Below are 24,603 nucleotides of genomic sequence, written 5' to 3' on the forward strand. Positions count from 1 at the left end.
AATAGGCTGGTTTCTAAATCACCCCCAAATAAGAACTTGTGCATATGCCTGTGTGTGTGTGTGTGTGTGTGTGTGTGTGTTGAGAGTGGTGGTGGTAGAAAGGAAATATTTGCATAAAGGGATGATTAACATTATGATATATAAACAGATAAATTTTCTTGTGCCTGGTATTTTGTTTTTACCTAGATTTCTTCTCTTCCTTCCCTCAAGGATTTGGGTTTTCTTTATAATGCTGTCTCTCTAAAGGTCTTTATTTGAAAATTGTTTTACCAGAGACAACAAATTTAACTTGCATAATATCTAACTCTTTCAATCCATTTATCTCATTCCCTCCCAATCCATCCCCCCTTCTTACTTTTGCTAAAGATCATATTTTCAAATCAGGAGATATTAGTTGTCTGTTCTATTAGAGGCACTATGCTTCGTATGATGGAAAGTAGAAAATAAATACAAATGGGAAATACTATGAAAATTAGAAAAAGAAATAATACTCTGTTCTAGGATCTCACAGTCCAGTGGGAAAGACAGACACACATATTAATAACTCCAATATGGGGACGCGTGTCAAGTGCTTTAGTTTTACAAAAATGCTATGAGAGTTTAAGGGGATAGTCACATATTTTCATTTTTAAAAGGGTTTATTCTTTAAAAAAAGGGTTTATTCTTTCCTTTAAATCTAAGGTCAATTGGTGGCTACCAGGTCCTTCATTCCTTTATTCTAATTGTCAGTCATTTCTCTCTCCCCCTCAACAAAGCTCTGGAAGCTTACACTCTCTCACACTTTTCCCCAATCCTGCTTAACAATCAATCCATGCCCAACTGTTAAGTCTCTAGGAGAATCTGAGTAACCTCCTTTAAACGCTGTTAGCACTTCAGGCTGCTTCTGTAGTTCGGAGCAGGTGTGGTGCGGGGAAGGTAGGGGGGGGGGGCGATGTAGAAAGTTCTCGGCCTGCCTTGCGCATTCGATTGGGAGGTTATGGAAAGAGTCTGAGTCTACCCATATAGCTGCCCTTCAATAGAGAATACCGTCGATTTCTGGGAAAAGACATAAATTCACCTGTGAACGTCACCACAACGTATCGCACACCGATGCCTCTGCTGAGTGGGCCAGGTCACCTTTCAGTGACCGCCTTGCCCCTTCTTGATGAGTTCTGTGCTATGTGGTAGGCACTCAAGAGGCTAAGGTGTTAGGGCCATTTCTTTCCTTCCTCAGTGTAAGGCAGGGTGACCCCCCCGCCCCCGTCCCTAGAAGGCAAATACACCCCCGCCCCCGCTCTCCTTTGAAAGGGTTGTGGAGCCCTGTTTACAGTGGGTCCCCTTTGTCTGCAGTGCGCATACTTCACATTTTCTTCAAGGCTACAGGGCCACCTGCCAATGACATTTCACAGCTCGCAGGCCTCGTCCAACTCCCCGCGGGGCGCTGCCCTTTCCCTTTCAGTGTGACCGCTCATCCTTGCTGTGTGAGGCGCACCCATCAACGCAGGTCCAGGCAACCCCTCCTTTCTCCAGGGGGCTGGCGGGACCCCGGCCCCCCGGGCCGCGGGAGGAAGGCGGAGGGGGCGGGGCCGGGGGCGGGGCGGCGAGGCGCCACGGGACGCGTCCTTGTCTCCCTCTGCCCTGGGATGCCCCTCCTGCAGCCCCTTTCCCACCTGAGCGGCAGGATCAGGTTGAACCGCGCGAACGCAGTCCCTGTTGTGGGAGAATGCTCTCTGGAATACCAGCATCCATTGTCTGATACATGCCGACCCTCTGTGACCCAATAACCCACCCATCACGGCTTGGCACCTCGTTCTATCATCCCCACTACGTGCTCCGGGCAAGCAGCCCAGGGCTTCCTCTGGTTTGTGTGTGTGTTTCGGGGCATCAGTCGGAGCCCCAGCCGAGGGCAGCGGCTGGAGGGCACCTTGCGCGTCCGCGCTGTAGAGGGAGCTCTCTCTGGGGTTTGCTGCACGGGGCGGGAGGCCTTCACCCCTCGTTTCTCGGAGGGGGCACCGGGCACCAAGTCGGACCGCTGCTTCCGAGCTGGCAGCCCGGTCCAGTTGACCCTGTCACGTGGGTGCGACATGTGGTGGCAAATGTGCGGGCGTCCCTTTTTTTTAAGCCGCACAAGACAGACGCCAAACCAGCTGGTGGTCCCTTGAAGTCAAGGTTAAGGGGATTCCGATTCCCAGGTGATTAGGCTGCCTTCTCTTCCACCGGAAGCACCTCTCTTATTTTTAATCATTCCATCTTTTCCCATTGCCCCACGCCATCTGCTTCGGAATGGAATCACACATTCCCAAGTCAAAACTGTATTAAGAAAGATGCTGTGCTTTTAAAAGCACGTTTGGAGAAAGCGCTTAGGCATACTGACCGGGATATTTTGAATTTGCAAAATAAAGCTGACACGTGGCCACAAAAGCCTTTCTCACGCAAATGTGCATCAGTGCGTGAATCCCAAATGGCTCTCCCTGGTGACAAAGCAGATAAAGAAAGGAGACTGATGGAGCATTTTGCTAGTTCTCATCTGTCCTTAATTCAGGATAGACAGGATTCAGTCTGCGCTAGGACTTGTAGCCTTTCATACCACTCTTTTTAGTAACTAGTAAAATCTTGGCAACGCTTAAACTCCCAACTAGACAACGAAGTTTAAAAAACACTCTGAGTCAGCTCAATTCAGTTTAACCATTAACAGAAAAAAAGTACTTGTCTCAGGCAAGAAACTGAGTGGAGTGTTTGAGGGAAGGAGGGGGAGCGAAGGGCAGCCTAGCATGGAGCATGAGATACAGGTCTCTCTCCGAGATCTAGGGAGGATGGCAGATGAAGGCTCGCATTCCATGCCAGACAGAATGGGGTAAGTGCCATGAAGAGACACACATATCATTTTGGGTGGACTCTGTTTATGGTAATCTAGGAAACATCCAAACAAAAGAATCATTTTTAAAATATTTACTTAGAATTTAAGAGGTCTCTAGGATCCACAAGCAGGCCTCGTTCTATACCAGTCTCGAGGCTTTGATCCCCTGGTGCCCCACCCACAGCAGATTTGGATCATCATATTAGGATTAGCAACTGCTTATGAGATCCAGACAGAAAGATATTATTTGCTTCATTCTTTCGCAAGCATCACTGCAAAACCCTTGTGACTTGACTGTTAAAACATTTGTCAAACACATTCTTGTGGCTTGCATTTGAGCGGATCGACACGATAGTTGTAGAGGTGAATGTTTTCATGGAAAGTAGATAAGGCCATTTTCATGGAAGGTAGATAAAACTCGTAAGAGTTTTGCAAGGATCAAAGCAAATCTATCTATTTTTGGTTTTGTCATTGAATACTGACCCCTAAAAAGGATGCCTCATCCCCCTTAGCCATCAAATCAATTCTGATTCTGAGGTAGTTTACTGTGCCAACCTGGCCTATAAACACATGTGCGGTTAATTGAAGGGTGGAGGGATAAATGGCTCCGTGAGCCTCACCTTTCTAGTTCTCAGGTCTCTTGCTTTGTGATGGTCTGACCAGGATGCAGCTGCCTTAGCCAGTTCCCTGCTTCAACTGACAAGGCCCACTTCCTGCCAGACATCCCCAAAGAAAAGCCACATGGGCCTACCCTGATGCAGCCCTGTGTGCTGGAGCAGCCGTGTGGAGACCCCTGCCAGCGCTGAGATGCTTACACATTCACTGACTCGGCTTTCCTCCTGCAGTCGGCATCATTGTGTGTGTTTTGTGAGATGGAGGAGGACTTTGTGGACTAGTGTTGGACATATGGCTTCAGGTTGGACTTGTGGGCTTCTTGGACAGCACTGGGTTGGGATGTTTTCTTGATGTGCACTTAACCTTTATATAAAACTATCTCCTATACATGAGTTTCTGTGGATTTGATTCTTCAAAGTACCCAGCCTAATACAGACTCCTTGTGATCCTATGTAAGATTGGTGAGACGGTAAACCTTTACAGGAGTAGAAACGTTCATTTTCTCCAGAGGAGCAGCTGATGGGTTTGAAACATTAGCCTTGAGAACAGCAGCCCAATGCCTAGCCCACCTCGCCAAAAATAAAAGCCAAACAAAAGCCAAACAATGGCCGTAGAGTCAGTTCTGACTCAATGTGACCCACTGTGCGTCCCAGCGAAGGTGTGCTCCATACAGTTTCTAGGGGCTAGTCTTTTTAGAAACAGATCCTGCTAACTGAAAGGTCGGTGGTTCAACCCCATCAGCCTCCCCACAGAAGAAAGACGAGTCCGTCAACTTCTGTAAAGGCTTGCAGCCTCAGGACCCCTATGGGGCAGTTCAATCTCTTTTACAAAGATGCTGCAATTTGGAATTAGCTCGATGGCAATGGTTTGACATTATGGGGGTTATTAATTAGTAAGTTGGACATATCACCTGACACAGGAATAATACAACTCCTGCTTCTTTGCCTCCCGAGAGAGGTATGTTTATCCTATTGCCTCTTATAATGAGAAAATTAAAGCACAACAAATAATCAAGTTTCCAGTAAACATGAAGTGGGGGCAGTGTTGGGAGGCTATCAATTCAAATCTCTAGCTATTAAATTAAACTGATCTTAGAAACCTTTGCTACTCATTTAAAAAAATATATATAGCATATTTATTCACAAAAATAAATAAATGCGTGTGTTGCAACTATATGTCCATTACAAAATAAAACACCTAAAAAACAAAATGAACCCTTCTATATCTAATTAAGAGATAATTACTGCAGAAGATTTAGCTTTCAGTTTTGGCAAATAAAATTATAATCACGTAGTAGTAGGTTGTCCTTCTGTGGTACCAATGGTTCACTCACACTGCTGTTAACTGCACAGTTGCAGGTTCAAGTCTATCTGGAAAAGTCATTAAAGAAAGGTATGGCTGGTGATCTATCTCATCTTCCAAAGAACCAAACTCAGTGTCACCGAGTGAAACCCACAGCCCTGGTGGCGTGGTGGGTTACACTTTGGATAACTAATCTCAAAGTCAGCTGTTTGAAACCACCAGCCACTCTGTGGGAGAAAGACGAGGCTTTCTACTCCTGTAAACAGTTACGGTCTTAAAAACCACAGGGGAACTTCTGTCCTGTCCTATAGCATTGCTATGAGCCCGTAATTGATCTCCTGCTGAATAACTAGCCATTGAAAACCCAACGCAGCACAGTTCTACTCTGACACACATGAAGCTGCCGTGAGTGAGAATCAATTCAATGGCACCTGGAAAACTGCCGCATCTTTCTCCTGCAAGGCAGACAGGTAGGCAGGTACCCACGTCCATCTCGAGCCAATTCTAACTCATAATGCCCTGTAAAGGGTTTCCAAGGCAGACTCATCTTTCTGCCTGAGAGACGCTAGTGGGTTTGAATCTCAGACCTTGCCATTAGCCACCCAACACTTACACGACAGCACCACCATGACTTTGTAGGTCGGGACTCTGTTATTTCCATTTCTTGCCTAGTAGCTTTAACATGCGTTCTCAAGTTAAGTAGAACAAAAAGAGGTAGAAGGACATATTTTTGGTGGATCTTGTAGATTCAGGTTTTGACTTTTATAAAGCTAGAGTGAAGAAGTGTTTAGGTTTGAGTACTTTACAATACTTTGTGTTTGTGTCCCAGAGTGATAATGGCAATGAGCAGTTTTCTGAGCTGAAACACGCCATGAATAGTGTCTCTATTGCGGCCTTGTTTGGTCTTGTCTTTTCCTAAATTTTTTAGACTCCCTATTTTTTCTTTCCCTAGAACTAACACTTAATGTTTCAGCCACAACATTATGAGAAATGGACTATTAACAATTAACTATTAACAATAACTCTATTATGTTGAACCAATGGAAGAATACAAGGAGGCTTCAAAATTTCCCATGAAAATTTCTATCTTTTAATTTCATTTTTCTTCCACAAACCTTTCAAATCCCTTTGTGTAGTGTTGATGAGGATGCCTTGAACACTCTGCATGCTATAGAAATGGGAGGTACGACTACAATAATTCTTGATTGTCTTCTTTATTTATGGATTTTATTTACTATATCAGCTTCAAATCCTTTCTGCTGAAACACAAGACATATTTTAGTCACCTCAGCTTAAATACTAAGATCGATAGCAAATCAACATCTCCAATGTGTTCTCTCCATCTCTCATCGAAGGCACCCTCCTGGTGGAGTGGTGGTGCGCTTGGCTTTTAGCTAAAAGATTGGTTGTTGGGACCTACAAGGCCCTCCATGGGAACAAGATGTGGCAGTCTGCTGCTGCAATGATCAACAGGCTTGGAAACCCTATGGCGCCATTCTGCCCATCCTATAGGGTTGTTATAGTCAAAATGAGCTTGACTAATGAACCTGGTTTTGTTTGGGTTCACATTTAGGGCTTGCTTTTTGCAAACGTCACCAGTGATGAGGGGTGAGCCTTACCCAGCCTTCTTGCTGTGTTTTTTTGCTTGGTTTGGTGTTTGCGTAGGAGCAATTGCAACTTGGCACACTGATTGGCTTCTTTCGTTGGAGATGAACAACTTCCTCTTCTTTCACGACTGAGGGATAACAATTAGGTCCGCAAATACCCAAAACGAATAGCCTAGAAATCTGTTCCGGTTTCTGAACCAGTTTTAAAAAACAAACAAAACAAGAAGAAAAGAAAAAAACCTTCTAGTCACTCAGAGCTCTGGATATAATTGGTTGGTTCCCAGAAGTACAATAAAAAGAAATCAAAAGTATTTTGGTCCCTGGTTGTTTATGAATCAATCTGGTTTTCCTTCTTAGACTCTGAAGGTCACAGACTAAATCATGTACAACCACAGAAGGAGGCGGATGCTTTCCTTTTTGCCAGATGTGAGTAAAACTTTGCTCAGGGTTTCCAGGGGTCTCCTGGGTGGCACAAACCATTCCACACTCAACTACTGGCCAAAAAGTTGGTTCTCACTCACCCAAAGGTGCTTCAGAATGAGCCCAACTACATGTTTTAGAAAGGTGAAACAAAACAGAAGTTTCTGCCACTGAGTTGATTGTGATTCATGTAGTCCAGGGTAGAACTGCCCCTCTGGGTTTCCAAGACTTTAATGTTTTATGGGAGTAGAAAGCCTCATCATTCTTCCATGGAGTGGCTGAGAGTTTTGAACTGCTGACCTTCTGGTTAGCAGCCCAACTCGTAACCACTGTGACACCAGGGATCCTTTGGGAAAATCAGAGCCTTGGAAATGCTATGGAGAGCTGTTCTACTGTATGACAAAGGGGGTCCTTATAAGTTGGACTTAACTCAATGGCAATTAAAAACCAATAATTTCAGTAAAACGGGTCATAAAGAAATCTGCCTTGAAAATTACTGGAGAGGAAGAAATATTGAGATGCAAAGCGGGTATCTGGCTATGTTCAGTGCCAACCAGGGTCTGGAATTTCACTGAACTCAGGCAGGAACCCACTGAACGGGAACCTCCACGTATCTCTCCAACTAAGCCAGAGCACTTCACGCCTTAAGAGAATGGCAGCAAGGGAGGGGGCTGGGGGGCAGGGAATGGATTGATCTAAGGAACCACGAAGACATCTTAGACACATATAGGAAGGTGAAAGTAAAAAAGGGCGATATTTCTTATTTTCTAGAGATCAAATCGAGAAGGTCTCGGTGTCCTCATTATGTGGAATATAGAATTTTTGAGATTTTGTTTGTTTGTATTTTACCTTTGGATAAAACAGCAGAAAGTTTGTCACCTTGCCTGGTATATAGTAGGTGCTCGATTGATATAACTTCTTTCCCCTCTTTTCTGCATACCTAATAGTATATTTTAATGTTATTCCACAGGTCAGTGATATCTGTTGTTATTTCATAATATAAACAATGTCCAATTGTTTATATTTCTTTCTTAGGACCCAACTAAATAACAACTTTTTCCCCATTGATAAACGTGTCATGCCATTCCAGAAACCTTTCCTCAATGCTTCTTATATCCAACTGGTACACTAGGATGTATTTTGAATTTATTAGGGTACACTTTGAAAAGGAATATTAAAACAAGAATTAAGCTGTATCAAGTGCCAACTTTGTGCAATACATGCCTCCAGAGACTTTCTGTTAGGTCTTCCATTTACCCCTCAGAGTATCCCTGTGGCCACATAGGACTATTTCTCATCTCGTTATATCAGAAAGTAGGCTGAGAGCTAGAACAGCGATTACTCTGACCCCAAAGTCAGTCTTTTGACTCATCAGAATGCCAAGATTATGATAGAAGTCTTAAAGGCTGGAGCACACGATCGCCTTGCTGGTGTATGCGGCGAGGGGAAATGACTTGAAATGGCTTTTCTCTCCATAGTCTCTGTAACTCCCACCAAGTTCCTGGGTGGGAGTATGAAAATAGGGTGTGTGGAATGGACACAAAGGGATTGGTCAATGTTGCCCTTGTACTAGGTATAAAGTACGCCATCTTTGAAGCAGGAGTAAAGACTCATGATGGAAGAGCTGGGGGGGGGGGGGATACACTTGTAACCCCTGTGAGGAAAGTGGCTCAAGCAGTAGAGCCCCATACAAGGTGTCGGGGCCTCTGGCCCACAGCATGAGTGAAACTGAGCCCCCTCACACAGGAGCCTGGTCTACAGAGTGGGCCCACCTTTGGGCATTTTACAGCACTGAAGGAACTTTGTAACAACTGTTTGAGCAAGAAAGAGCCCAAGGGGCCATGTGGCTGATATGCTGAGGACCAGAGAGAGACAGGCCTATCAGCACAGCTGAGAAGAAGCACTGGAACCAAAAGAAATGTATCCTTAATATTGCCGATCCTGACTTATAACCCATGACCTTGTCTAATAACCCCCCTAATTGTTAATGTCATCTGCGAGTCCTATTTGGTCATTGTAACAAATTGTCAAATGCAGCACCGAAGTAGAGTACCAGGGGCTGTCAGAATATAAGAAAGAACATCGGCGGGTGGAGGCAGGTCTGACGCCTGTCTCCTAGGAATCATCCTTCGGCAGAGGTGGAGCTTGATTCTCTGTTCCCCTTGTGAAATCATAGGCGTCAGACATGGCCTCCAGGCCATTGAAGAAGGAGACTAATTCTACTAAATGTAGACCGATGCTCTGTTTGGGCCAGAGCCAAGCCCACAACAGGTCTGGTGTGGATGAGGGTCCTTGGGTGCTCTAATCCTAACCTTAAGGTTAGTTGTTCAAACTCACCAGGTGGTGCCACGGAAGAAAGGCCTCATGAGATTACAGCCAAGAAAACCCAGTGGTGCCGTTCTGCTCTATAAGACATGGTTGACCGTAGCCAGAATTGATTCAATGACAACAGGTTTGATTTGGGGGCTGGGAGTATCAATAATCTTTCCCCCTCCACCGTCCACTGTTTACATCTTGGCTATATCTGGGGATTGAGGGAGCCCCTAGTGATATTAGTCAAACTGACTCTTAAAAGGCATCCTGGAATTTACAGTTTCATCTGGAGAACCAATTGGAGAACAAAGCAGAGGAAGTCAGATTCTGGGAAGATTCTTCTGGATGGTTGAAACCTGCACCCAAGACATCCATCATGAATCTCAACCTGATCACCAATGAGGGAGTCGGAGTGGGGAATGATGGGGCCCTGGGAGGAGAGCAAAGGCAGAAGTAAGTTCAGAATCCCTATGTCAATCAGTGGAGGTCGTAGTCATGAATGGGTCTACGCTGATCTGTAAGTCTGTGTAAGTCATCCCCCGGGAAAGTAAGAAATAACTAAGGCTGGGAGAAGAAAAGGATCTTGCAAAGTATTGGGCTCCTTCTATGCGTGTAGCAGCCAGGAGTCTATGTGGTTAACCATGAATGTCCCTCTGTCTGCAGTGAATGCGGAGGCTGGAAATGATTCCAGTTTTACTCTCGATTGAGACCACACAATAATAGGACTAACGTATGGGGAGTCGTACATACTCAGTTTCTTGTGAAATAGCACCACCGTTGCCAAATAAGCTGAGCAAAACTCCACAATGGCGCTGTACACCTCTGAGTCCCGACAACACAGATCCCTCTCTGCCCCTGGAAATGTTCCCCCGATCCCTGACTATTGACCGAGGGCCACAGAGAGGCAGGCGATCAGTCGGTTCTAGGTTGTATGGAACCTGGGGTACAGTTGATAATGTGTCGTGCGATCAGGCTTGGTAACTACAAGGAGCAGCTTGGCCTGACCCTGCAAACGCTAAAGGTGACAATAGATGTTGTTAATTGCGTTGAGTCAATTCTGACTCATGGCCATGTTCTATATAACAGAACAAAATATTGCCTGGTCTTGGGCCACCTTTATCAACTCTGATTATACCTCCCCATGCCTGTTGCTATTGTGTCAATCCATCTCCCGGAGAGTTTCCCATCTTCTCACGGACCCTTTCCTGTACCAAACAAGATGTCCTTTTAAGGTTGTCCCCAAAGGAAGCTAGACGAAAAGTCTCGCCAACCTTGCTCTACAGCCTCGGTCAGGCAAGCAGCGTGGCTGTGTAGCCTCGCCGAGGGCAGCCCTTGCTTGAAGCACAAGTTTGAAGCTTAGTGAGAAGGAACTTTCTAGTGCAGTCACTGTCTAGGTCTTATCTGATTATAAGTGTGAAAACTGCATAGGTGAGAAAAAGGTCAGGAAAGCCATGTGGATGAAGTGCCAATAAAACTGTTTTTAAAAAAATCCACTTCCCTAGATGGCAGTGCTCCAGAGGACAACACTGAAGACACACTTCAGGGAGAATAGCCTGACCCACCCACATGGGCCAACCAAGAGGGGAGTGCAACAGACCAGCAATGGGAGCAAAGACATGAAGGCCCTGAGGAAGCTCAATAGCGGACATCTGACTTTGGGGTCTGAGCTTGGCACCTCATGTGAACTGGTTGGGGGATATTCACAGGTAGACACACTGAAGGTATAATGGGGTGGGGGTGGGGCACTAGACTGCTCCAGCCTTGACTTCAGGAAGAGCAATGGGGTCTTCTAGAAGGCGGGCCCGTGGGACACAAACGCTGAGAACTAAAAGGGTTTAAGTGCCATTGGGTCAGTGGGTCCTGAGAGAGGGATCCCTGAAAGAAAAGGGGAATGAACAAGTAGATTTTATCAGGGCCTGCTCACTATTTAACCGAGGGATACGCATCGACTTGGGGTCAGGACAATTGTTAGATTTCGAACTATTTGCATGGGGTCGTGTGTGTGTGTGTGTGTGTGTGTGTGTGTTTCTCTCCTTCCTCTTTTGGTGTCTATCTATATAAGATAGGCAGGATAAACAATCCCAAGGAGACGGCGACAGAACTAAAGGGGTGGTGGGGGCACGGGAGAGGAGAAGGCGAGGGTAGTGGAGCGATGAGCCAATATCAACAGGATGGAGGGGTAGCAAGGGATCTAAGTGTGATGTAAGGAGAGGATAGCATCGCTGGTCATCTTTGATAGAAATGTATCCGAGAGGAATTACTGAGAGGCGAATGATGGGTAAATATGATAGTAGAGCAGGAAGAAAGAATAAATAGAGAAAATACCAAGAATGTAAAAATTATATATAAGTATAAATATGTAAATATATAAAAATATAAAGACAGGTATATTTATCTGTGTGTGTGTATGTATATATACACACACATACAGAAATATATGTATACAACAAAGAAGCAGATGGAATTTGGGCCTCTCCTTTAATCTTACCTCAGTAAAAGAATGGTTCATTCTAATAATGTGGGAATGTATGATACTCACCTTTCCAACACGATCACTGAAGACAAAATGAGTGCATAAGCAAATGTGGTGAAGAAAGCTGATGGTGCCCCACTATCAAAAGATATAGCATCTGGGGTCTTAAAGGCTTGAAGGTAAACAAGCGTTCACCCAGCATGGAAGCAACAAAGCCCACGTGGAAGAAGCGCACCAGCCTGTGTGATCATCAGGTGTAGAGAGGAATATAAACTAGTAACTAAATTGACGTGAAGGGACATAGACAAAGTGCAGACTCAAAATCCACCTGTGAGATAACTGGACAGTCCGTCACAGAAGGGCCGCACAGAAGGGATTGTATATCCAGGATGCAGTATAGCACTGTTGAACCACATAACTATCCTCTACTTATTTAATATTTCCTTCCCCTATTATTATGGTCTCAGTTTTCCCTCATTAATCCTGTTAGACCTGTATTTGTTCATTTGTATAATTAAGATTGTTCAATGAAGGAAATCCAAGATAGGTAAACCTTTCAGCAATAGTAAAGGGAGTAATGATTCCCTGAGGGTACAGAAAGAAGGGAGAAGGAAGGAAAAGGGGGACTGATAGCAATGATGACTATATAGCTCCACTCAAGGGGAATGAATAATAGACGGCAGGTGAACAGAGTATGGAGAGGGGGAGGGGTGGGTGGTATAACAGTAATAATAATATTTAATATAACAACAAGAATTCTTGGGGGATAGGGCTGGGGAGGGTGGGGATAAAGGGGAGCTGATACCAAAGAGTGCAAGAAGAAAGAAAATGCTTTGAAAATGATGGTGGCAACAATTGTACAGTCATACCTGGCCTAATTGAATTTTGGATTGCTATAATATATGGAAGAATTCCCAATAAAAAATGAGGGGGGGAAGTACAGGAAGTTATACCCAGATCCTCCTCCTCTCCTGCCCTATCATAAAATGTACCTCCTCAATCTTCCAGGGTGACAAAGTCTGTCCTATAAACATTTTATTGTAAAAATGGACCCCTACCACCCTACAAGCTTGATGGTTCCCTGATCTTCTTTTTGGTCCCCAAACTCAAATAATATTTAAAGGGCACTTGGTTGGAATCCTTTGCGGATGCTACAACAGAGATCTCCAGGGAAGGATTTAGAATCATGAAAACACCCTCCATAAGTGTAGGGACCTAGGAAATCCTTTAATCCAGTCTACCAAACAATGAGGTAGAGGGCCTGTCTAGTGGCCATGAATGATTGATTATTCGCCCCCTTTCTGTGTACATCTTAAAAATCACTTCAACAGAGGAGACCGCCCCTCCACTGGGGTTAGTTTCTCAAGATGAGGGAAAAAGCAGAAGACCATTCAACTGCTGCCATACAACACTGTGGTGAGGTCCCCGCAAATCAACAGACACGCCTACAAGAATGATTAGCAATAAGCAAACCTTACTGGAAATTGAAGTCAAGATGAGCGAAGAGAGCAAGTATGCCTCAGAGAAATGTGATTACATTTCTATAGGTTGGTAAACCAGGAAGAACAACCTCCCATCAGGAAAAAAAACCCAACAAACCCCACTTATTGTTATCATTGTTAGGTGCCATTCAATCTGTTCCGATTTATAGCAGCCTTAGGCACAAAAGATTGAAACACTGCATGGTCCTTTGCCATCCTCACAATTGTTTTTATGCTTGAGCTTGTTGCTGCAGGGAGTGTGTCAATCCATCTTCTTGGGGACCTCCTCATTTTTGCTGCCCCTCTGCTTTATGAAACGTGATATTCTCCTCCAGGGACTGAACTCTCCTGACAGCATGTTCCTGGTATGTAAGATGAAGTCTCACCATCCCTGCCTTTAAGGAGCACGCTGGCCATACTTCTTTCAAGACAGATCGTTTACCCTTTGAGCCATCCATGATATTTCCAATATTCTTCTCCAGCATCACAATTCAAATGCATTGATTCTTCTACTCTCTGCCTGACTCAGTGTCCAACTTTCATAAGCATATGATGCAATGGAAAATATCATGGTTTAGGTCTGGTGCACTTTAGTCCTCAAAGTAACACCCATGCATTTCAATACTCTAAAGAGGTCTTGTGCAGCAGATGTACTAATGAATGCATCATTTGATCTCTTGACTGCTGCTTTCATGAGCATTGACTGTGGATCCAAACAAGACAAAATCCTTGACAAATTCAACCTTTTCTCCATTGATCATGATGCTACCTATCGGTCCAGTTGTGAGAATTTTGGTCTTCTTGACATTGGGTCGTACTCCATACTGAAAGTTGCGATCCTTGATTTTCATTAGCAAGTGCCTCAAGTCCTTTTCGTTTTCATCAAGCAAAGATGTGCTCTCTGCATACTGCAGGTTGTTAGTAAGCCCTACGCCAATTCTGATGCCACATTCTCATTTCCTTAGCATATAGAGAGAATAAGTATGGTGAGAGGACACAACTCTCCTGATTTCACAAACCTTTCCCGATTTCACACGATGCAGTGTTCCCTTGTTCTGTTCTGGTACTATGTTCCCAATTGGACACTTTTGACCTAGTTTCCATCTAGTCCTTAGTGACACGGGCCATATAATACAGACTACTGGGACTTTAAATTCTGTCCTTTGAGGTGCACAACATCCTTCATGGGCCACACCATCAAAGTGGATTCTATGTGGAAACTCTACTAAGCAAAAAAGGGCTTTACTTCAAAGTCATCTGTAGGACAGTTAGGGTCATACTCCCTTGGACTTAAGGCTGCAACACCTTTGTATGAGAAGAAGCAGGTGACTACTGTCCCAGGTTATGGAGTTGGTGGTCGCTGGACTTTGTTTCAAATCTCTTGCTCTGAGGATGCCCAGTGAAAGGTGGCCCAGGACTATCATATAGTTATAATTGTAATGCCCTCCTTGCTTCCTTTTAAAATCATTTTATTGGGGGCTCATACAACTCGTATCACAATCCATACATCCATCCATTGTGTCAAGCACATTTGTACATTTGTTGCCATCATCATTCTCAAAACATTTGCTTTCTACTTGAGCCCTTGATATCAGCTCCTCATTTTCCCCCTCCCTCCCCGTTCCCTCCTCCCTCATGAACCCTTGATAATTTATAAATTATTATTATTTTGTCATATCTTATACTGTCCAACGTCTCCCTTCACCCACTTTTCTATTGTCCGTCCCTCAGGGAGGAGGTTATATGTAGATCCCTGTAATCGGTTCCCTTTTTCTACCCCACCCTCCTTCCACCCTCCCGGTATTGCCACTCTCAACCACTGGTCATGAAAAGATAATCTGCCCTGGATTCCCTGTGTTCCTTGTTTCCTTGTGACATGCTTTTTCTTATGGTTCTGCTTTTGTGAATGAGTGTTATTGAAAGTTTTGCCCTATCACCAAGCCCCACTGTTTGTATCAATAGTGTCGTTTGTATCAATAGTGTCCAGTCATTTACAAGTTTAATTTGGGCAAATCAACAATTCATGTATTTTGGTCTAAAAAGATGGACTATTTGTATGATTTCCTTTATTCAACAGTGTTTTAAATTTTATACCATTGGCTAAATTAATGACACTATCAATCTAATTACCTTACATCCCAGGGGATGATTGATAATGTTCTCTATCACAGAACCATAGACATATATAAACCATAGCTATAAGAATGGATTTTGGGCCCTCATTTAATTCTATTCCCAATATAAGAACAATTATTTCTTATGATATGACCGTACTCTATAATCACTCCTATGAAGAGATCATTGAATTTATGGGTGCTATCAAAGTGTGATAAAGAAACCAGATGTTATCCAGCTATCAGAAAGAATAGACTCTGGAGTCTTAAAGGCTTGTCTTCAACAAGCCATCATCTAGGTGAGGCATCAAGTAAGTCCACACAGAAGTAAACCAGCCTGTGTGATCTAAGGATTGTAAATAATAAAATCTGAGTCTGAGGCGCAGAAAGGTGAATAGCCTTCGTATCAGACAGAGAGCATTGTAAAGTCACTGGTGGCAAATGTCATTGTGCTAAACTGTGATACCTTTTCATTGACTCTCCCTTTGGACCCATTTTAAGGTTCTTTCAGTTTTTACTATTTCCTGCTTTCTTTTTGATTGAAATTTTTCTGTTTTGTCTAGTCATTATTATTGGTTTCTTGTTTGTGTTTTGTGTGATTTTCTGTAAATGAAATCCAAGAGAGATAGATCGATAGAAAGAGGAACTGGGTTGATAATTACTAAGGAAGGACGGGTGGATATGTGGAATATGAGACGAAAAGGTCCAGCAATTGATTGTGGTAACGATTGCACAACTCTTCTTAATATGACTGATCAGTTAAATTGTATGACATGTGAAGTATATGCTAATAAAGCTATTTTTAAAAGTATATGGACATAGAAGCTAAGCTGAAAAACATAGCTTCACAATGTGGTATATTTTTAATAGAGCTTTCTATGAATTTGTAGCAGTATTTTTGACATATATATTATTTTTCCTTTCCATTTTTTCGTGACCTTTGAAGTCCCTTGTATACACACCAAACCTATTGTTGCGCTGACCCCAGCTCAGAATAAATGGGTTCCACTGGGTTTGTCTGGCTGTGACCTTTCCAAAGCGAAGCGCCGAGCCCATTAGTCTAAGGTGCCTGTAGGTTTGAACTGCCAGGGGTGTAACTGTCTGCACTACCCAGGGATCCCTGTGTGCATGCGCACAGGATGGGGGGGTCATGGAAACTGTAAAGCACTGTACACCTATTGGTTATTGTGCTGTTCAAAACGACCTCATGTTTAACTTTTATGCCAAATGAATCGCTGGACAGCTGTGGCAATGTGGCCCCCTCGCTGGCATTTGCAAGTTGAGGCAAGTCCTTGATGGTTTCTGGTTTCTGGTCACTTTGCTTCTCTGTGACATTACTGTGACCGTAACTCTCTCATACTGAGGGGCTGACTTCAGTACCCCACGTCCAGCAAAGGTGAAGTTCCGTTCACCGGAAGTCCCTTCCCCCTGTTTTTCTGCCCGTCTCCCCTGGGCCTCCTCTCCTCTGGCTTCCCCTCCTTGAGCCCCCCTCCTCCTCCGATGATGGCCTCGGTCCAAACCCCAGGGATGGGTGATGAGGGGTGGGAGGAGGGGTGGCGAGGCTGGGGGAGAGAATGGGCCGGTGGAGACGGAGAGGCGTGCATCTCTCCTCCCGGGCTGCCTCCCTGAGGTCGCTGGGGTGTGGTTTCCACGGAGGGCCAGGAGCAAGAGGACAGCGAGCGAAGTACACTGGCCACTCCGCTCGGAAGACTTCCTGTGGACTCCAAAGCTGCCCATGACATCATTTTGCTGGGCAGCTCGGAAACAATAGGCGGGGGTGGGATGAAATGAACCAAATCTACCAAGCGAGGACCGGAGCAGGCACAGCCGTGGTCTCCATGGAGGGCCTGTCCTCCCTGGGTGCCAGGGGGTCCCCTCAGCCTGCAGCCCCAGCCCAGCGCCCCTCCGCCCGCGCGGAGCCTGCTGCCGCTTGTCCCCCACCCCGCGTGGTGACCTCTCCGGTGCGTGGACCACAACAGCAGACACACACTGAAAGTCATGTGACTTCCAAACGGCCCAGCCATCCAAGTTCAATACATTAGCAGCCAAAAATTTTAATCAGATATTTAATCTTTCCTCCCTGGAAGGGAGATTTGGTGTTTACTGTGGCGCACGGCCAGGTTAATCTCAGAGAAGAAAGATGGCCTGCCGAGTCCTCGGTGCTGGGAAGGCCTGGAGCGGGACTCTGGGCTTTGGAGCCCTCCTTCGGCAGTAGGCTAGGCCTTGTCCCTCGTCACTCTCCACAGTTGGCCTCAGTGCGCGCCAGGGACCAGACAAGGGAGCTCGACGTGTCATAAACAACTCTGACACGGAACAGCCATGAGGTCTGCAGAAACCACGGCGTCTCCTCGAGGAAGCTGACGGTGCTGTTCTCTGCATTCTCCCCCTGATGTCTCACTCCGTCTTCCCACCCCCTGACGCCTGCCTTCCTACTGAAGACGAGGAGGACTTGAGGACATCAGCCTTATAGCAAGATTTATAACCGATGAATAACAAACAATGTTCTCTATATTGCAGGCTGCGGTGGAGATGTATAACAGTTTCACTTAGCAATTAATGGTTGAAGACTGGACCCTGTTCTAGACTCTTTGGAGAAAACACTGAACAGGGGAGGTGGAAATCTCTGCCCTCATGTCAATTATACTGGAGTTGTGGGAGCTAGACAAGCAGAAACAAACACAATCAACAAATAATCTAAAATCCTACGATGACAACTGTAAGGAAGGAAATAAATGCATCAGGTAAGGCGGCAGGGGGTTCTTTGGGTGTACACATGGTTAAGGCACTCAGTGGCTAACCAAAAGTGTGAAGGTTCAAATCCACCCAGAGGCACCTCAGAGGACATGCCTGCTGATCTACTTGTTACAAATTAGCCATGACAAACCAGACAGAGCATGGTGCTGCTCTGACACACAGAGGGTTGCCATGCACCGGCATAGGCTCAACGGCATGTAGTTTTAAGGTGGATGGGCATGCATGTTATAATAAGTCACAAACTCCCCATGGTGGGACCCTAAGAATGCCCGTCCCTGGGTGCTTAAAGAGTACCATGGATGTGGGGGGACAATTGACTTCACGGTCGACTGACAGCAGCTGGGGGAGGTGTGAAGCGGAGACATGCTGGAGGCTATTGTATTTGCCCTAAAAGACCATGCAGTCTGGATGCAGCCATGACGGGGAATGACGATGAAAAGCCAGACAGGAGCGACAGAGAAGGGGAGAAAGCAGAACAAGTGGCCCTAGGAGAACAGGGCCGAAATAGGAGAAAGAGAAACCAAGCCCTGCATGCCCGGGCTTCTACTGCATCTAGAGTGAGTCAGGATTGCTATGGGAGGGAAGTGGCCCAAACAAGAAATCGAGATATAGGTAGGTTCTAGAAACTTATGTTAGCTACCAAGTTTTACAGTCCTGGTAACAGGAGTCACGCTGATACTGGTATTGGATAAGCTCATCTGAGTGATGGAAAGAGCAGCACAGGACAAATATAAAGAAGGACTGGAGACTCACCAAAGAGTGGGAATACTGCGCAGAGAGTTCTAAAGCTTTAGAAGTGCTTCATCCCAGTTCATTTTAGCAAGACTCGAGAGCAGGGCTGGGGAACCTCTTGTCTGCCAAGGGCCCACCTATTGTTTGAGCCTCCAGCAGAGAAGGGTGAGGATGGCACTGGACCAGCCGGCGCTTGGCTTTGCTGTGCAGACATTGGCTACCCATTGAGACCAACCCACTGGCACCCAACAACAACAACACCCACCCCTGATCGAGGAGAATCATCCGGGGATCTTGCTAAAATATAGATTCTGATTCGGCACAGCTGGGATGGAAATGCCAATTCCCAGCAAGAGATCAAAGTAGAATGAGCCAAGTGGAAGCCCTGACCTTACTCTCCCAGGCCCAATCCATACTCATGAAGTCCATGCCGGCGCATAGTGACCATATAGGGCAGACCAGAGCTGCTCCCTGGGGTTTCGGAGACTGTAAATCGTCACAGGAGCAGGCAGCCTCAGCTTTCTCTTCAGGTGACTGGCGGAATCCAGCTACAGCCCAATGTGTAACCCCTACGTGCCCAGGGGTCCTTGGTTTGAAACCAGTGCTTCTTAAACATTGCATCAATTAGAACTATCTGGGAAGATGTAAGCATTCCAATCACATACTGATTACGTCAGAATTTCTGGAGCCACATGCAAGGATTTGTTCTCTTAGAAAGTTTCTTTTTTCACTTGGTACATTCCAAATTATTGCAATGTTCAACCAAGGCTGAATACCCGTGTTTTGAGGCCTTGAGAGTAATAGGTCCAGAGACAGGAAAACAGACCACAGTGTGATACAGATGCTGTGATTGGGAACTAGAACTGCATTGATGGTCTGGTATAGAAAGGATTGCTACTCACAGATCAACCCTCAAACCCACTCGCAGTAGCATTGGGTAGGCTTTGTGGAAATGTAGAATACCAGCACCCCCCAGATTTAATCAGATTTGTCATTAAAGTAAGATTCTCGGTTTTTACATGATGATGCTTAGACCCCACTGCAGTCCATGGGTGCCCCAGAATTAGTCATTTTCCTTGGCTTCCCACTGATTTTAATGGGGAGTCAGGCTCGGGAGCCATTGAGCTAGAGCAGGGAGTGCCTCTCAGACTGTAATGTGGACCCTTCTCACAAAGATCTCGTTTAAATGCAAATTATCATTCAGTAGGTGAGATAGTTAGGGTTTATTTTGCCAACTTAGCCTATAAACACATGTGGGGTTAATTGAAGGGCAGAGAGATAATTGGCCCGGTAAACCTCCCCTTTCTAATTTTTGGGTCTCTTGATTTGTGATGGTTGCACCAGGGTGCATCTGCCTTAGCAGTTCCTTGCTTTAGCTAGCAAGGCTGACTTCCTGCAAGACATTCCTGAGGAGAAGCCACATGGACCGACCCCAGTGCAGCTCTGGGTGCTGGAGCAGCCATGTGGAGACCCCTGCCAGTGCTGAGATGCTTACATGCTCACTGATTTTGCTTTCCTCCTGCAGTCAGTGTCATTGTGTGTGTTTTGTGAGATGGAGGAGGACTTTGTGGATTGGTGTCGGACATATGGGTTAATGTTGGACTTGTGGGCTTGGGCATCACTGGGTTGGGATGTTTTCTTGAGGCACACTTAACCTTTGTATAAAACTCTCTCTGATACATGAGGGGCTGTGGATTTGTTTCTCCAATGTACCCAGACTAGCACAGTAGGTCTAAGGAAGACCTGAGGTCCTGCCCTAGTAACAGCTTCCAGATAGTGTTGCTCGTTCACACCCCCACGCTTTGAGTGACAGTGTGGTTTCTGGACAAGTGACAACAAAGTAAAATCCATATCACTTGGGAACTTATTAGAAATCAAATTCACAGTCCCTCTTGCAGTTTCTTCAATCAAAAGTTTGTGATTTGGAGTCCACAAATTGGTTTGAACATGCAAAAGAGTGAATGAGTGATGATAGAGTGACATATAATGAATGGGGCTCGTGATGGTTTCCCCTTTTTCTTTCAGAAATTGGTGGTAAAGGGATAAGGACGCTTGCCCCTTCGTAAGGAGAAGCTCCTTTCTAAGGTGGAAGAAGACGGGTCGCACTGCTTGGTGAGCTTTGTCAACATCACTGCCGTTACTCTCCGGAAAGTATTTTTGAGCCTAGGGCGTCTAGAGGAAAGCTAGCAAGTACAAAGACTAATGATCCATTTTAATGGCAGCGTTGGTGGAGAACCTTGACTAGACCATGGGCGTTCAAAAGAAGGACCCAGTCAATCTTGGAGGAAGTTCCGCCACAATGCTTGTTTGGAGGAGAGAGTGGGATGGGGGCGGGGGTGGGAAACACGAGACCCTCAGTGGGATGGATTGGCATAACAACTTTAACAATGGGAACAAACCTGCTAATGATGGTGAAGATAGCAAAACCGTGTTCTGAAACCTTGCTGACTTAAGGAGCAGGAAGTGTCAGCTCCAAGAGGCTGAGGTATCTCAAGTGTGGAACACCTGATAGCCTGACTGGAGTGAGTCAAGTGTACTGAGGAGTCCACGCTGCCCTAGAAACGGGGAGTGGGGTGGTGGGCAGAGCTCGGAAGGGCGAGGAGGTCTGGGTGACTGTTAGAGCAGTGTGCAGTGCCTGCTGGGGTGTGCAGGCTCTGAATGGGCCTCAACAAGACACGAATGGGCTGAGGTAATGAGAAAAGGAGGCCATTTCTGGGTCAGAAATCTCCATGAGGTCAACATCAGAGGGAAAAATATATTCCAGAAAACAGTAGAGGTGGTTGAAAGACCTACTTCGTGATGCTAAAATTAGGAGATTGGTTCAAATGACCTGTAAAAATACTTTTAGCTCAAATATTTTATGCTGACACTGGGTTTTTAGTGAACAAATGACTTCTTCGTTTTAGTTTGGAAATACTTCCTTTTATTGCACATCTAAACTACAGCTCGAAAGCATACCTCTCTGAGGGAAATTTTTATTTCATTCTAAATTTGGGGAAAGTGATCAATGAAAAAGTTTGAATGACTACAAAGAGGCAGACAGTAGACCTACCACCTTTTTCATTAAAATGTGAAACTTCTGCAGAGTTTCCTTGTATGAAACATGCCGTTTCTCAATTCTGCAAAACATTTTCCCCCACGTCTGTGATTGCCACCACCATACCTTTGTTTGTTCACATGACTGGATTCGGGTGATGAATATCATAACAGGTCTGTGGGCATTCTTTTACCGGGACACTGAAACAACAGCGATGCCAAGGAACAGGTTAAGGCATAATGGAGCTCCTCCTTGCATGGAATTACCCAAGACAGAGTCAGAGAATTGTCAAGTACGGAACTCAATCCTTGTGAAACCTTGTTCATCGTGATTACTTCTGAATACACCATCATGCAAAGGCGTTTACTCAGAGTCTTCTTGGTTCACAGACAGAAAGGTATCAAATGCACCGCTTTTACCTCAGGGCCTCTGTCGACACAGACAAAACAAAGTGAAGAGCTAAGTGGCATCTGGAAAATTTGACCCAGGAGGTTAGCCAAATGGAAAATGGCTGTCCTTAAGAGCCTTCTGATTTTTCTCTCACCCCTCCACCGCACGAGAGTTCTTTGGCTGATTACCTGATGATTTCACTCATTCGTTCATTTAGAAAAGGCTCATTGAGTTCTACTCTCCCAGCTGCCGTGGATTTAAAAACGGAAGATCCAGAAGGTTGGGTGGCGATACTGAATCTTCAATTGGATTGAACAGATGGAGAATACAGCTTTAAGCAAGTGATCGTAATGAAGTGATGCGGATTATCACAAGGCGAAGGTGGGGTGTTATGAGAGTGTCGGAAAGGGATGTTACCGAAGTTTTATGTAAAGAATCTCAAGTTAAAATGTGTGAGATATTTATGAGGAATGAACACGGTAAAATACTTAAAAAGGACTCATAGGTATTCGCCAGCCAGAGCCTATTCTAGGTGCAGAACAAATATCTTACTTAGCGAGTATATCAGCAGTGGCCCAGATGTGAGATAGAGGAACGCATGTCTGAAGAAAACTGGAAGGAATTGGCTAATGCTGACGCCCAAAGTGGAACTTGGGGAATTGTGAAGAATGAAGCTGAAGGGGGACGTGGGGATTCGGTCATGTAGAAGCTGTGCATCTCATTACAGTTTGGAATCGATAGGATCAAAATTCTACTGAGAAAATCACTTTGGCTGCAGTGTGAGGAGTGGATAGAATCTGTCAAAAAGGGCAGGGGGTGGGGAGAGGTAAGGGCTTAAGTTTCCAGTCATGAGGAAGAAGCAAAGCCATCTGCTGAAAGCAGTGAGAAAATGCAAAATGTACAAGAAACAACTATTTTCAGTTATTAGACAATGTCCAGTCCAGGGTTCTAATGTAAGTGAGGGGAAGTGAATGAAGTGAGCTTCCTGTCATTAAGGCCTTTTATCTGAAGGTGCTCACGGTCAGAATCAATTCCTCCTCCTGGTGGCCGTGTAGGACGGGGTAGAGCTGCCCTGGTGGCTTCCTGCGATGGTCATTCTTTATGGAATAGAAAGCATCCTCTTTCTCCTGAGGCGCACCTGCTGGTGGCTTCACACGGCTGACCGGAGTGGCGAGTGGCATGGTGCCTCGTGGGGTGGGCGGTGAACATCAAGGTCAGCAGTCGGAAACTACGAGCCACCCGGAGAAAGACGGGGCTTTCTGCTCCCATTAAACATCACAGTCCCTTCCCGCACTCCTTGGCATCATCCCCTTTCACCTCACCGCCCCCACTCTAACCGCCCCGCCGTCCCCCGAAACCCTTTTTCTACTGACTATCCCTCTAGGGTCATCAGTCCTGGGTGTCCTGTGCGGAAACACGGAAAAGCATATAACACAACTTCAAGAGGGTGATCTCCAATGACATAACACTTCTGAGATGCACTCTAAGGTGAACAATCAAAAACAAAACACAAGTCCAGAAAATACAGATCAGGTCCAGCACACATAAGAGGGGACACCAACTGACAAAGTTTGAAATGTTGAAATCAGATTTATGCCTTTGATCTTCTATACTTATCTCTCCAATACACTCTGTTTAGTATCCGCTTTCCTCCCATCCCTCAATTGTGGATAGAGAGACTTCACCAGAAGCTTATTGTCTATGGAGTTTCCACAAATGAATCTCGGGCTCCCACTGCCATCCATCGCCTTCTGCAAAGCAGATCCCCACAATTTAGTCTCTGATACTCATCCCTCCTTTGACTTTGGGTTAAAAGAATGTTTGGAAACTGCTTGGTGTAGCAATTATACAATTCTGCTTGCTGTGATTGGACTATGGAATGATGTGGTCTATGCTTTAATTCTCAATTAATAGTACATTGTAAAGGGTTACTAAATTATTTAAAAAATAAAAATTTATTCACAGCTTAAAACAAAAGAATTATCATCTCAAAAACAACAGAAGCAGTTTTACTTTGTCCTGCAGGATTGCCATCAGTCCGTGAGTTTTTTGGTTTGGATTTGATGATAAGTCTTGGGTATAAAAATCAAGAACCTAAGTAGAGTTCAATAATCTTGCAGAATTGAGGAGAGACAGCTAAATTCTGGGAGCTTTTGAGTTTATCTAGAATTTTGGGAAAGGCTCTCTGTTGACTCTGGAAGAAGTTCCTTGGCTCTTTTCAGTTTCTATTCTTTGACAATCTTGTGTCTTGGTACCTATTTCTCCCTATCTTTCCTTGCTTGCTTAATCTGTTTTTATATCTCAGAAGGTGGCACAGTTGTTTATATCTTGGGCTCCTAATGGCAAGGTCAGCAGTTCAAAACCACTAACTGCTCCAGGTGAGAATCATGAGGCTTTCTATTTCCGGAAAGAGTTACAATCTCAGAAACCTACCCCCTCATCTAGGGGTCACTCTGAATCTAAATCAACTCAATAGCAGTAAGTCTTGTTTTGTGTTTGGAGATGAATACTGTCTGGTGAACATAACAC

The 24,603-nt window shown here is 45.1% G+C and overlaps 1 long non-coding RNA gene across 1 annotated transcript in view; it reads left to right on the forward strand.

Moving 5' to 3' along the window:
- The window catches only part of LOC142427928 (uncharacterized), a 156,604-nt gene extending 135,678 nt beyond the window's left edge, over positions 1–20,926 (forward strand). Inside the window, exons 4-5 of the long non-coding RNA XR_012780116.1 lie at positions 17,679–17,902; positions 20,673–20,926. This is a non-coding gene — a long non-coding RNA (uncharacterized LOC142427928). The remainder of the gene's footprint in view (positions 1–17,678; positions 17,903–20,672) is intronic.
- The last annotated feature ends 3,677 nt before the right edge of the window (positions 20,927–24,603 follow it).

Source organism: Tenrec ecaudatus, chromosome 15 (genome assembly GCF_050624435.1).
Source record: "Tenrec ecaudatus isolate mTenEca1 chromosome 15, mTenEca1.hap1, whole genome shotgun sequence".
Taxonomy (NCBI): Eukaryota; Metazoa; Chordata; class Mammalia; order Afrosoricida; family Tenrecidae; genus Tenrec; species Tenrec ecaudatus.